We start from the raw sequence: 12,683 nt of genomic DNA, 5'->3' as shown, positions 1-12,683 counted from the left end.
CAGAAAGTAAAATATCCTTCAGCTTCTTACTCAGAAAAAGCTGCTGGTGACCTCATAGTCTCATGTGTAAGAAATCAATGGTGAGTTAATTTATTTGAAAATGGTTCTGTTTCGCCATTTCCTAAGGTCACTATGAAAGTTTTATGTAAAGAGAAGGTGGTGCTCTGCTTATAATTGAATTCAGAGTGAGTTATTTCATTCAAAATATCTTAGGGTTAAGCAGTCCATAAGCTACAATATATTTTTCTAAATGATTCTTTGGTACAGAGCACAGGGTGTCTGTAGATCACTTTCATGCTGCTGAAATACAAATCTGCCTGCAGACCAATTCATAGCACTACCGATCATATGAATGCATCTTTCTAGACATGCTGAAGAACTAATGCACAGGGAATTAAACAATAAATATAAACAGAGAGCAATCTTTCACATCATTAGTAATAGATTCTTACTGTTGCTTTGCCGTTTTAGTCAAATTATGAGCCTGCATAATTAGGTAGACATTTGCAGAGATATAGAATAACCAGAATAAATTAGGTGAAGAAACAAAAATGCAAAAGCAACAGTCTTGATCTAAATAATATCCCTGCTCATAGCTTGGGTAATTTACTGTGGTAAATTACATGATAAACATATTATATTGATTTCTTACGTACTAGAAATTTTTCTTCCAGGGCTTGCTAAATGTGTGTGTATTCCTGTCCTGCTACAAACAAGAATATTTAGAAATATGTTGCAGCACTATAAACTTTGCAGTTACTAGTGTTTGTCATTTATATTGCAGTAATGTCTATTGCCTACCCTCTGATACAGATGGAGGGAATGTTTCAAGTCCAGCCTAACTGAAATACAGAAGCTTAGGAGAATCTGCAGTTTTACGAAAATTGAAATGTTTAGTGGCAAATAAGATTTCATAACCACTTATTTTTGTTTATTGCCAGCCCTCTTACCTTGGAAATGTACCGTGGTGTTTTCAACTTGCAAAAAAGGTATAGACAGCTGATAGTGTGACAGTTGCCTTCAGAAAGTCATGCTCAGGCTGGCTCAACTTCTTTGATGATGTATTGCAGTCTTAGTTTACTCTGTGGTGGGATATGTTCAGTTAAGTTGAGTTTAAATGTTTTTCAGTAGCTTTTCTGTTTTTTGGGGGGTAGGGTGGGGGTGTCTTGAACTCAGAAGGTTTCTATCTGTGTCCCTGAGTCAGTCATTGCTTCTTTCCAGGCTGTATATGAAATAGGAATAAAACTGGTTTTGCTACATAAGAACAAATTATCTGTGGCATAGGTGTCTCCATGGATATTCATGGAGCCTAGTGTAACCCTGCTCAAGGTTCACCTGGAGCAATTTAATAAAAATAAAAAGGAATTACCATAGGTTGCTTTTTGCATGCTTTATTTTTGAATTTTTGATGAGTATTTATTGTGGTTTCATCAGGCTTCTTTGCATTTCCTCCATTTTTTCATTTTTGGCAAGCTTTTCTTGCATTTTTGGGGAGATTTTATTACTTTTTTTTTTCTTTGTTGGTTCTTGAGTTTATGGTGTGGTTTCTTGCCATTTTGGGGAATGATTTTTTTACACTTTTGGAAGGTTTTTCTTTTTCATTTTTGCAATACAGCATGGGATTTGGGGGGCATGGGATTTTGGCAATTTGGGGTCTTTGAGTTTTGGAAATTTTACTTTTTCTGCATTTTTGGTAGGTTTTGGCATTTAAGGCATTTTGGCAGGTGTTTTGGCATTTTTTTTTCTTTTTGTGTTTTTTCACTCTTTGGCACTGTGGTGTTCTTTGATGAGTTGTTTTTTGTGTTTGTGTTCTTGTGTTCTTTGGCAGGTATTTTGCATTTTTGTGGCAGTTCTTTGCCTTTTTTTTTTTTTTGGAGTTTCTTGGTTATTTTTGTTCCTGCAAAACACACAGCTGTGTGTGCTAAGTATTATGTAACTGGCCACCACCTCATCAACAATTCATCAATTTGGAGAGGGGAACTAAAACATTTATTATAAGTCCCATTAGATTCTCTTATGGGTCAAAATACTGTTACATGATCCTGGACAAACTGAATGGGATATCCAGAGGAACCTGCAAGAAAGGTACCTAGAAACTTGTGAGTTTTCTCCAATTCATTAAGTTCTTTTGCGTGCCTCTGGCACACACATGATTTTTTGGAAGTAAAAAATTATCTGCTGGACATAAAGAAATTTCATATCTCATCCAGCTCTCAGAATAGCTCTTTCCCCTTTCTCGGTCACTCAATGTTGTGTCTGAGAGGATGCCTAAAACACTTGGAAAAATGCTATGGATTCTCCAAAATGGTCACACTCTTCTCCATTTGTTTCTAGTGATTGGACTGCCTACTAAGTGAAAAAAAAACAACATAAAGTTTCTCAAATGACATGAAGAGTTTTTTCCTTGTAAATGCATCTGCTTTAAATTTGTTCATTTCATTCTACAGATGTTGTGGTTTAGCCTGGCTGGCAGCGAAACACCACACAGCCGTTCGCTCACCCTCCCCCCTCCCTCTCTGGGATGGGGGAGAGAAACGGGAAAGTGAAGCCTGTGAGTTGAGATAAAGACAGTTTATTAAGACAGGAAAAATAATAACCACAATAATAATAATAATAATAATAATAGTATTATTAATAATAATGTGTATGAAATAAGTGATGCACAATGCAATTGCTCACCACCCGTTGACCGATGCCCAGCCTATCCCCGAGCAGCCAGCCCCACCCCGGCTAGTCGCCCCTATATATTGTTCAGCATGACGTCAGATGGTATGGAATACCCCTTTGGCCAGTTTGGGTCAGCTGTCCTGGGTCTGTCCCCTCCCAGCTCCTGCTGCACCCCCAGCCTGCTCGCTAGCAGGACAGAGCGAGAAGCTGAAAAGTCCTTGGCTTGGTGTAAGCACTGCTCTGCAACAATTAAAACATCAGCATGTTATCAGCGCTCTTCTCATCCTAATCCAAAACATAGCACCCTACCAGCTACTAGGAGGAAAATTAACTCTGTCCTAACTGAAACCAGGACAACAGATAATAGAGGGGAGGTACTGGTGTGCTCCTGTAGATGGTATCTATTTGACTGGGGGGCTCCCTGGGATTGTGTGCAATTTCTGTGGCAGTCACTGGTTCTTACTGAAAACCTTGGTCTGTCATACTGATAATAGCTTTTAAAATTCATACGGTAGCAATGCCCAGAGGGCCATGAGCTGACTTGGGACTCTCTACCACGAACTGCTTAAAGATGGTGTAGCCACATTTACAATTAAATTAAGCCAGCTAAAAATGGGAACCTTTCTTGCATGCATAGCAGGAGAGGGTGGAACTCCAAAGCTAGCTGGGATTGCCCATCTGCCCATCAAGGCAATTTTCAGTATCAAGATGACAGCGATCACGAGAGGTGTTTCTCAAGACCCCGGGTGGGGGTGGCATTGTAAATTGAATTCATAGTTAAAGCAGGACAGACATGAAATGCTTTAGGACCACAGAGTCCCTGGTTTTAAATTTAAGTAAATGTGCCCAACAGGAGGTAGCCCCGGAGGCTGGAAGTCTGTATCAACAACTTGGACAAGCTGAAGTCATAGTTTCTCTGTTTGATATGGGGAAGTTAAAAATAGTGAGAGTGAATAGCTTGCATTCACAAAAGAGATGTGTGGCAGAGATGGGAGCCAAGCAGCCTAGACCCTCAGATACAGAGTCATGCTTTCTATGAGTATATCTGCACTGTCCCATCTTGCTGATACAAATGTAGTGATCACTGGAGTCCTGAGTAAGATATGAGCTCAGGTCCTGAGAGCAGCCCAGCCTGGTTGTCGCAGTGCTCTGCCCCAGAGTGGGGCAGAGTGAGTCAAACCTCAGCGCTGATGGACTCCAAATCCAGATCTAATTAGTGACAGCCACTGTCTAAGTGCGTTTTGCAGTGCTGACATGTCATTACTTCAAGTAAGAAGAACCACCCTGTAATTCCTTTTGAGAAATGCATGCAGGCTTAACTCTCATATTGTAGAGGGATTGAGACTGGTGTCAATTTTGATGGAAAAAGGGACAGTTATTGCAGTATGCTTCCAACCAGCATTTCCACTGAAACTATGGGGACTACAGAATGCAGACTGGGTTTCCAAATCTTAATTAAATGCCCAGTGAACTAGAACAACAAAATAGCAACTAAAGATGATACAGGTTTATATATATATATTTTCTGTTTGTTTTAATCAGTGGTTATTTAAATGACAAATAATAATTCTATGAATGCATATGGTAACTAAATGACAACATGAGACTTCTTTCTGTTACAGAATAGTTGTCTTCAAAAATTTATCCATATTTTCACTGACTGTTTTGGAAAGATAGATGAACACATTAATAATGCTGAAATCATAGTTAGAATCATTTATGGCCCGCTGAGTTTAACTGCCGGGTGTTGCATTCATGCCCTAGCAATTTATTTAATAATGTTTTCCCACCTTGAAACATACTGTATCATCCCAGATCATCTGTTTGAAATGGTTGTTTCAATTGCTCAGTTGGCTCTTGCTAGTGTAATTTAACATTTTCATTAGCTCAGTAAAAGAAAGAATTTAAACTCTTTTATGTTTCAGAGGCATAATGTGTGTCATAGTGGGAATCAGGTAGGAATTACTATTGTTTAATGAATACTTTATGGATCCTGTAAAGTAATTATATAGTGTAATTAAATTATTTGAAATTCAGTTTCTAACTTTGTTTCCTGAATAGACTTAATTTGATCTTTGGGTAGGGAATAACTTTCTTTCAGTTAAATCCTCTGTAGGCAGAATAGAGAATGTGTCATTTGAACATAGGTGGCTTGGGACTTCATGAGTAGGAAAAACAAAGAGCTTCCTTGTTTTGATCTATTCTCTGTTTGAAGGCTTGTGTTCAGCATGGGGAAGTCACATAATTGCTATCAACTACTCACTGAATTAGCTTATTTAAAATCTTTTTCAATAAATATATTATGCAGCTATTAACAATAGACTTTTAGGTGAAATAATACTCATGCTCAGTTTCTCAATGGGAGTTTCCATTTACGACAATAATACATGCAAATCCTCCTCCAGAAGTTGTTCTTCAAAATACAGCACATAGAGGGACTCAAATATAAACCAAATATTTTAAAGGCCTTATCAATTAACCCCTTCTGAGGCAAACCAATGTAGAACTCAGTGGAGGTGTAGCAGGTGTGCTTTGAGACATTTCTAGATGTTTTTTCACCCCCTCTTTGGAAGAATCCTAGCTGCATGAATTAAAAAAAAAATCCTATACTTTTGTTCCTTCATCTTGGAAAATAAGGGAAAACTTTCTATCTTGGGTTAAGTCAGGGTTTTCTCTGTTAGCTAGCAGGCCTTCCTAAGGACATCAGTTTTCTCTTGCACCTAACTCCTTTGCAGTTCCTTATAGAACCCCGTTCTGCCACAGAACACGAACCAGGACCCACAGGTCACCATGTATCACTGGATCTCTGAGCAGATTCTTTGAGCGTCATAAATGGGTATAAAAATTAACCATTGTATTTCTCATCTTTTAGGGTAAAAGAGGGCTATATTCAGGCACCCCAGAACAAAATTTTAGAAAAAGCTTTGCTGTAGCCTCTGAATTAGAGCACAGGCACCACCTGGAGACACAAGTAAAAATACATTACAATGATTAAAAATGTACCTATTTTCTTGCATAGAAGTAAGGTTCTGCTCTGAGTGTTTGGTTAGAATGTAGAAAGCTTCTGAACTTCAAGTGTTGGTTCAGGTCCATCTTTCACTGTGCTTAGCAGTAAATAAAAAGGTTTTCATGGCTGATTAGAACAGTTAGGTGGGCTGAGCCAGCAGCTAAACAGTCAAGGTCTGAGTATATCACAAATGGCAGGGAATGAACTATAGTGCTGAAGGAAGGAACCAGCTGTAGAGTGTGCACTGTCTTTGAGGCATTAATCAGCTATTCACTGCAAAGTCTGCGTCTTCACTTCCACAAAAATGGGTGCTTTTAAAACACACTTTAATATAAACCACACTACTTTTTTAAAGGAAGTTTTTTTTTTTTTTTGTTAGAGTTTTAAGTAGGCAGCCCAAATTAATTTATTCGCTAATTCAAGTTTTAAAAATGTGACTGTGTTCAAGATGGACCATAACAGAATGCAACCTGCCAGCTTAATTAAGTTTCTGGAATGCTTCTGGGCCAAATTAATATATGTGGATGAACGCCAAAATCAGCCTGACTGAACAGATTTTAGCTAGCACATAGCAACTCTGAGAAACACAAGGACCTTAAAGTACCCAGCCTAGCAATATTAATTACAGTGGTTAGGGAACTGTCTATCCTTTTTGTGGAAGCCAATTTGCATTTATTGTTGTTTATATCCAAGCCAATATGGTTATCAGAACAATCTTGGACTAAAATTAAAAATTAGAAAATGATTTGCCATCATTTTCTGTTTCAAACTCTTAATAAACAGCAGCTGATGAAAATAGAAAGCTAGACTTGCTTGAATAGTCTGAATGTGAAACTAAATTAGTTCATAATGCAATAAAGGCCTCTGATACTAGTGTTCTTTGTGAACATGGCCTTTGTCTCTTCCTAGAAAAGAGACTCCAAGTTAAACACTTAGTCTTGTCACTAGTCCAGAGTCAGTTGGAGTGTTTGTCAGTGTTTCACATAGGCTGGATTCACTTGCCATGGGGAGATGAAAACTCAACACAGCTTCCTGCTATTTGATTCCCTAATTCTTCATGTCTGTGCCTTGCCAGGATGATAGCTCTACTGCAGTCCTATGGACCTCAGTGATTTGTTTTGCAGCAATATTGCAGCAAAATTTTGCCCCTTTCTACAAGAAGGATGTCGAGGTGCTCGAGAGAGTCCAGAGAAGGGCGACGAGGCTGGTGAGGGGTCTGGAGAACAAGTCTTACGAGGAGCGGCTGAGGGAGCTGGGATTGTTCAGCCTGGAGAAGAGGAGGCTCAGGGGCGACCTTATCGCTCTCTATAGGTACCTTAAAGGAGGCTGTAACGAGGTGGGGATTGGTCTGTTCTCCCACGTGCCTGGTGACAGGACGAGGGGGAATGGGCTAAAGTTGCACCAGCGGAGGTTTAGGTTGGATATTAGGAAGAACTTCTTTACTGAAAGGGTTGTTAGGCATTGGAACAGGCTGCCCAGGGAAGTGGTTGAGGCTCCATCCCTGGAGGTCTTTAAGAGACGTTTAGATGTTGAGCTTAGTGATATGGTTTAGTGGAGGACTTGTTAGTGTTAGGTCAGAGGTTGGACTGGGTGATCTTGGAGGTCTCTTCCAACGTAGATGATTCTGTGATTCTGTAATAACGTGGACATACTGTGGCAAGGATAGGCCTTCTAGTTCAGCAAAACCAGAGAACTCATCCTGATGTCTTTACTGAAACACAGCTCCCATTGGCAGCAGAGGAAGGTTTACCCAAACAGAAGTCCAGGATATCAGACCTTTTCAAACTTGTGTTATTGATCAGCTCTGGTGAGCAACCATGGAACTTTCACATATTGAAAATGTAGCATTGCACTGTTATATGCATATGGTGGTAATTATAGAGAAACTGATTAACCGATGTCATTGCAGAACAGAGACTTTCTGGTCTTTTCACCCCCACCCCCCACCCCCCCCCCGAACAAAGGTACACTACCAATCTCTCTCCTGTTAAATGAAAATCTCTACTCTTCTGTGAAAATGGTTTTCACAAAAGCTCTGCTCCTCAGTGGAAAGTGGCCTCAATATAAAGTGGTGAAGGCTCCTTATCAGAGAAATGTACAGTTACCAAAGATTCTGGAGCCAGAAATTCTCTCCTCTGCTGCTCATCCTTTGCTTTGTGGTTACCAGTAGGAACTTGATATTTATCAAGTTCAAAACAGTAACTCGTTCACTCAATTTTCATCTTTCATATTGAGCTTTAAAAGATAACCACTGATTAATGGCCTATTCCTGAGAACTGTCCTGTCATTCTGAAGTGACAAAAGCTTGTCTGTCTGAATGAGGTAGTTTCAAAAGGAGGAGAAACACTGGAGCCTGCTTTCCTGTGCTTTGTAGTGCTTGTCTGGATTTTCTAACATCTAAGTTATGGGCTCTTAAGTACTCACCACCTGACAAACACACACCATATAATCACAAACATTTCCTTTCCTTAGAATGCTATGCTGAAAGTACGGGTCCAGTTGACCACTATGGCAGTTCAACAAATTTAGTGATGCCAACTTGTTCTACAAGTGCTATAGTGAAATTGTGGTTAGATTTGTAGCTGAACACTAAAAAGACTTCAAATAGGTTTTGAAACAACAAAGATATATATTTTGCTTTCAAAGCCTTGTATCACCTTCTAGAGCACAAAAATAATACTTGAACATCATGTCAGATCCCTCTTACTTTTTCCAGTCTTTAGTGCATCAAGTGTTGTGAATAATGTAGGAAGGATATCTGTTTCCCAAAGAAGTCTATAACAAAACTCCTACTGATTTCAATAGGCAAGTTTGCTCCCAAGGCTCAGATCAACCAAGTTATGGTGGTATATTGCATACAGAATTTACAAATACTTGCATAAAAATACACACACAAATACTGAGAACATGATATTATGTAATAATGTTAAAAATGAGTCTGATGTTTTTATCTCATAATTTCTAATCACATTTATTAGGAGTAACAGCACCTTATTTCCCTTGTGTTCATGTCACAGTTGGTTTTAAGCCATGTCTGTTATGTAGCCTGACAATTTTTTGTGCAATTACCTTTCAGGAAATAGTATAGCTGAGCAATAAGTTATTAGCAAAGTAGGCACTGGTCTACCTAGAATTAAACATAAAAATGCAGTCTAAATCTGGTCATTTAGATGTTTGTTTTATGAGTTGAGGTAATTTTAAAACTGCAAGATGTTTTAAACTTGAACTTAGTAAGCTATTCTTTTGAGGTTCTTTTGGATTACTGAAGGTTATATGTGGATTTTCATAAAAGCATGCATAAAAGTATGTAACCTCCAGACATACGAGCAAATTAATTTAGACAAAATAGGACAATTTATCCCTGGGGTAACTGCATGGAAGCTGGTGGCAGTGCGCCAGACACTGATTTGGACCATCAAATATTATATTGTTTACTTAGAAGTTATTTCCAGTTGGAGCTGGTTTAGTCCAGTTTGGCCATGTTGAAACTCATTTGAGAGAGCCGTTGTCTGCAGACTTTGTTGAGGGTCATGGTCCACAATTCAACTCCAATAACGTTGAGGATTACAGCCTTTGCATGGAGGATTTTACTAACTGGTTGAGACAGCTTCACTGTTCTTAATCCTTGTGAATATAAAGGGATATAAATATTGGGGAATACATTTTGCAGAAAGAAATAAGCTCCAGGCACAACAGGCACCGTTATAAAATATTAGCTGTCTTCATAAGGAAAATGTTCCTCATTTTTTACATATACTATTTGTGGCTGTTCCAGCTTCCTTTGAAGTCAGTTTTGCCTTTGATTTAAATGGGAAATCTATGGGGCACAGGCAATTTTAGTCATCACTTTTTCACATTTTCCCCACTTCATTCTAACAACTCATAGTGTTGACAGCTGCATGGAAACAATATCCGGGCTGAGAAGCTTAGATTTAGTTTCATACCTCTATCTAATGGTTCGAGTCGGAAAGTTTTGAATTTTGGACGTCATTTAAATTCACTTCCATGTTTTTAGCCCCTGTATATTGGGGCATTGAAATTCAGAAAAGGCAGACATGATTCTAAATTCAGTTCTGAGGTGTTGATAGAGCTCATTATTTCTCTGGAAAGCACTGGTGTTTGTACTATATCAGAAAAAAAAATAGTATAATTTAATGTTTGTAAAGTACTTTGAAGGTGAAATGTGCTATCTAAATGACACATTATCATTAGTTATAGCAATACTACAATATGCCTCAAGAAATAATCATGGAACTTAATAAGAAATTAATTTTCCATAGATTTTTTTAAACATCCCATAAAAGTTAATAGGAAATTACAGCCCTGTTCTAGTAGTCTAACATAATGGTTCAAAAGACCTGTAGGAAGGGCGTAATTCTGCCTTTGGAGAATCTTCTTTGAAACTTCCCTACAGCATCTAGCAAGTTTTGTTTCTGTTAAATACTACAGGTGTTTTTTTATTTTATTTTATTTATTTTTTAATGTTGCAATAGAGTGAGAGACTGTTTATCCAGGAAACTGTTTTTCACATGCTTTACAAAATTGTAAATCAAAAATGTAAAGGCTTCTCTCAGAAGAAAGAGCAGCATTTGTGGTCAGATTTCTAGAGAGAAAAATAAAATGACATTTCTTTTTGCCTGCATGTTTTAGCACATCAGGAACAGTTACAACATGTTTAAAATGCATTTATGTAGGGTTTAACACCAGTTAAACTGTAGAATCTTTGAAACCAGTGGAGCTAAGGGGAATTTTACTAGTCAGCATTAGTCTCACCCATTTCCACAAAGCATAAAAGCAAACACATCAATTTTATTTGCATGCTGCTCTTTCCTATAGTTGCCATTATCCTCCGTATTCCCTGTCTTTTTCTGCATTGCTCTCTGTATTTTTCAATTCCTTGTCTGTATTATTCCACTTCTCCTACTTGCTAATGAGAAAACATTTTACTGACAAACTGTAGTATTCCAGCAATATTTTATTACTTCTGGAAGAAACAATCAGAGAAATGAAATAAAATGTGGAAGTTACTGAAATGAGAAAAGTGAGAACATCATCTTTTAACTAGGTTACATTTTCAGAACTGACTTTTGACTTTTGCTGACAGTCCTTGCTTCCTTGCTTTTTTTTTAAAACAAACAAACAAACAAAAAACAAACAAAAACAACGCCACATTTTAAATTCAAAGAGTTTGATGACTAGAATTAGAAAGAACTCTACGTTTCTTATGAAGTTGAGAAGTACTGTTAAGGGGTACTTCATTAATTTCAGTCCTTTGTGAAAAGTTGTCAGCCTTGAGACTATTGGTGCAGCAGTGAATTTGAGAAGTACAAATACTCAGAATACTCTGTGGAGACTTTATCTGCATATTGTTGTTTGGTTTTATGGATGTGTGGAGGTCTATCAACACTCACTTTGCCCAACTTCAAATTAATTGAACTTTGCTCCTGCTAACTGCCTCCTCAGAGTTGTGATGCTAGCAATCAGCTCCCAAAGGCTTGGGATACAAGAAAAGAGAAAACAAAAATAGTCAAAGCAGCTTTCCCTGAGATAAGAATAATCTTTTAGAAATGAGGAGCATATTGTGGAATTTACAGATTAACTAATCCCAGGATTTGCTGCTCAGTACAAAGACCCTGCTTCAAAAATGGGAAGAATGAGACTGTCACACTGCATTGCAAAAACCAGCTTAGCAGTAAAGGAGTCTGCAATCAAGGGGCATGGGGGACGCAGAGTTCTGACTGGATCAGGGAGGTTTGGGTTGCTCTCAGTTTCTGATACAAAACAAGCTCTGCGCGTTAGATAGAACGAGCAGTATAAACCCACTTCCTTACATGAGTAAGCAAAAAGGATGTCCAGATTCTCCTCTGGTTCTTGAATGGTGCTTGGCCCATGAAGGCCAAGTGCAGTGGACTGTGACCCAACAGTTGGCTGTTGAAATGTGCCGGATGACACAGGGGAGCACTGGATGATTATGCTTTGAGAAAGACATCACATGCCAGAAGGGGTTTGTTGGCAGAGTTCAGAAAGGGGTGAGACATGGTGCTGTGGGCTTTGGAAAGTGTCTTGTGCCACAGAGCTCTGCACAGAGGAGCAGTGTGTGGGAAGCCTGCTCATGCTGGGCATACTGCCGTTTGCCTCCCACACTGAGTCTGTGAGCGGTAAGGAAGAAAGAGACAGCTTTTTTTCTGACTGCCGAATAAAGCCCCAATATGAAATACCTAATGATATTATGGCATTGTTTAAAAACAGTAATATTAAGCACTCAGTAATGCAGCAGTCTTAAAGATGGAGTTGGGATTCTTTATACCCCTATTCTCCACTATGGGGTCTGCTTTTCCAGCTGGGATGTGCTGACCAAGGAGCTTAGGCTGCAAAGAGGGATGGTCATTTAATACTCTAGGGACTTACAATGGCAATTTGCAGAGTGGAAGTATTTGGCTTTCGGCAACAATGCCTTTTCCTTTTTTTTTTTTTTTTTTTTTTAATTTAGCCAAGTCATCCAACATTACTGTGGGATATTCTAACAAAAATGTTTTCTGAATTTTTGTCAGAAAATTCTACTGAAAAAAGTCAAATTTTGACCAGTCAAAACTATTGTTCCCTCATCTTTCCCTACTTCATGTCATAAAATAACTACATTGTAAATATATTATTTTGTTTATAACAGATTCTGGCCATTCCTTCAGCCTTATTTCATCTCTCATCTGTGTAATTTCTGAAAGTCTTTTACATACAAATCTAACAAGTGCAAGACAAAACTTGACCAATGCCATTGTTTAAAGGGCTTGTCAGTCAAGAATCCTTGTGGCTTTTTCTGAAAAGGCTGCACTACAACAACAATTTTGTCATTTTCAACAGTGAGAAATTTGTCTTTACAGAAGCAGCTGGGAAAACAGATGGAAAGTCTGTTTCTTCTTTTTTCCTTTTCCTTTTTTTTTTTTTTTTCTTTTCTTCTTCTTGTTTTAACTAAGTTTTCTACTGTCGGTGTTAGTTTACAGATCCCTTTCTC

Source organism: Cygnus atratus, chromosome 13 (genome assembly GCF_013377495.2).
Source record: "Cygnus atratus isolate AKBS03 ecotype Queensland, Australia chromosome 13, CAtr_DNAZoo_HiC_assembly, whole genome shotgun sequence".
NCBI classification, from domain to species: Eukaryota; Metazoa; Chordata; class Aves; order Anseriformes; family Anatidae; genus Cygnus; species Cygnus atratus.
This window is presented reverse-complemented; position numbering follows the sequence as displayed.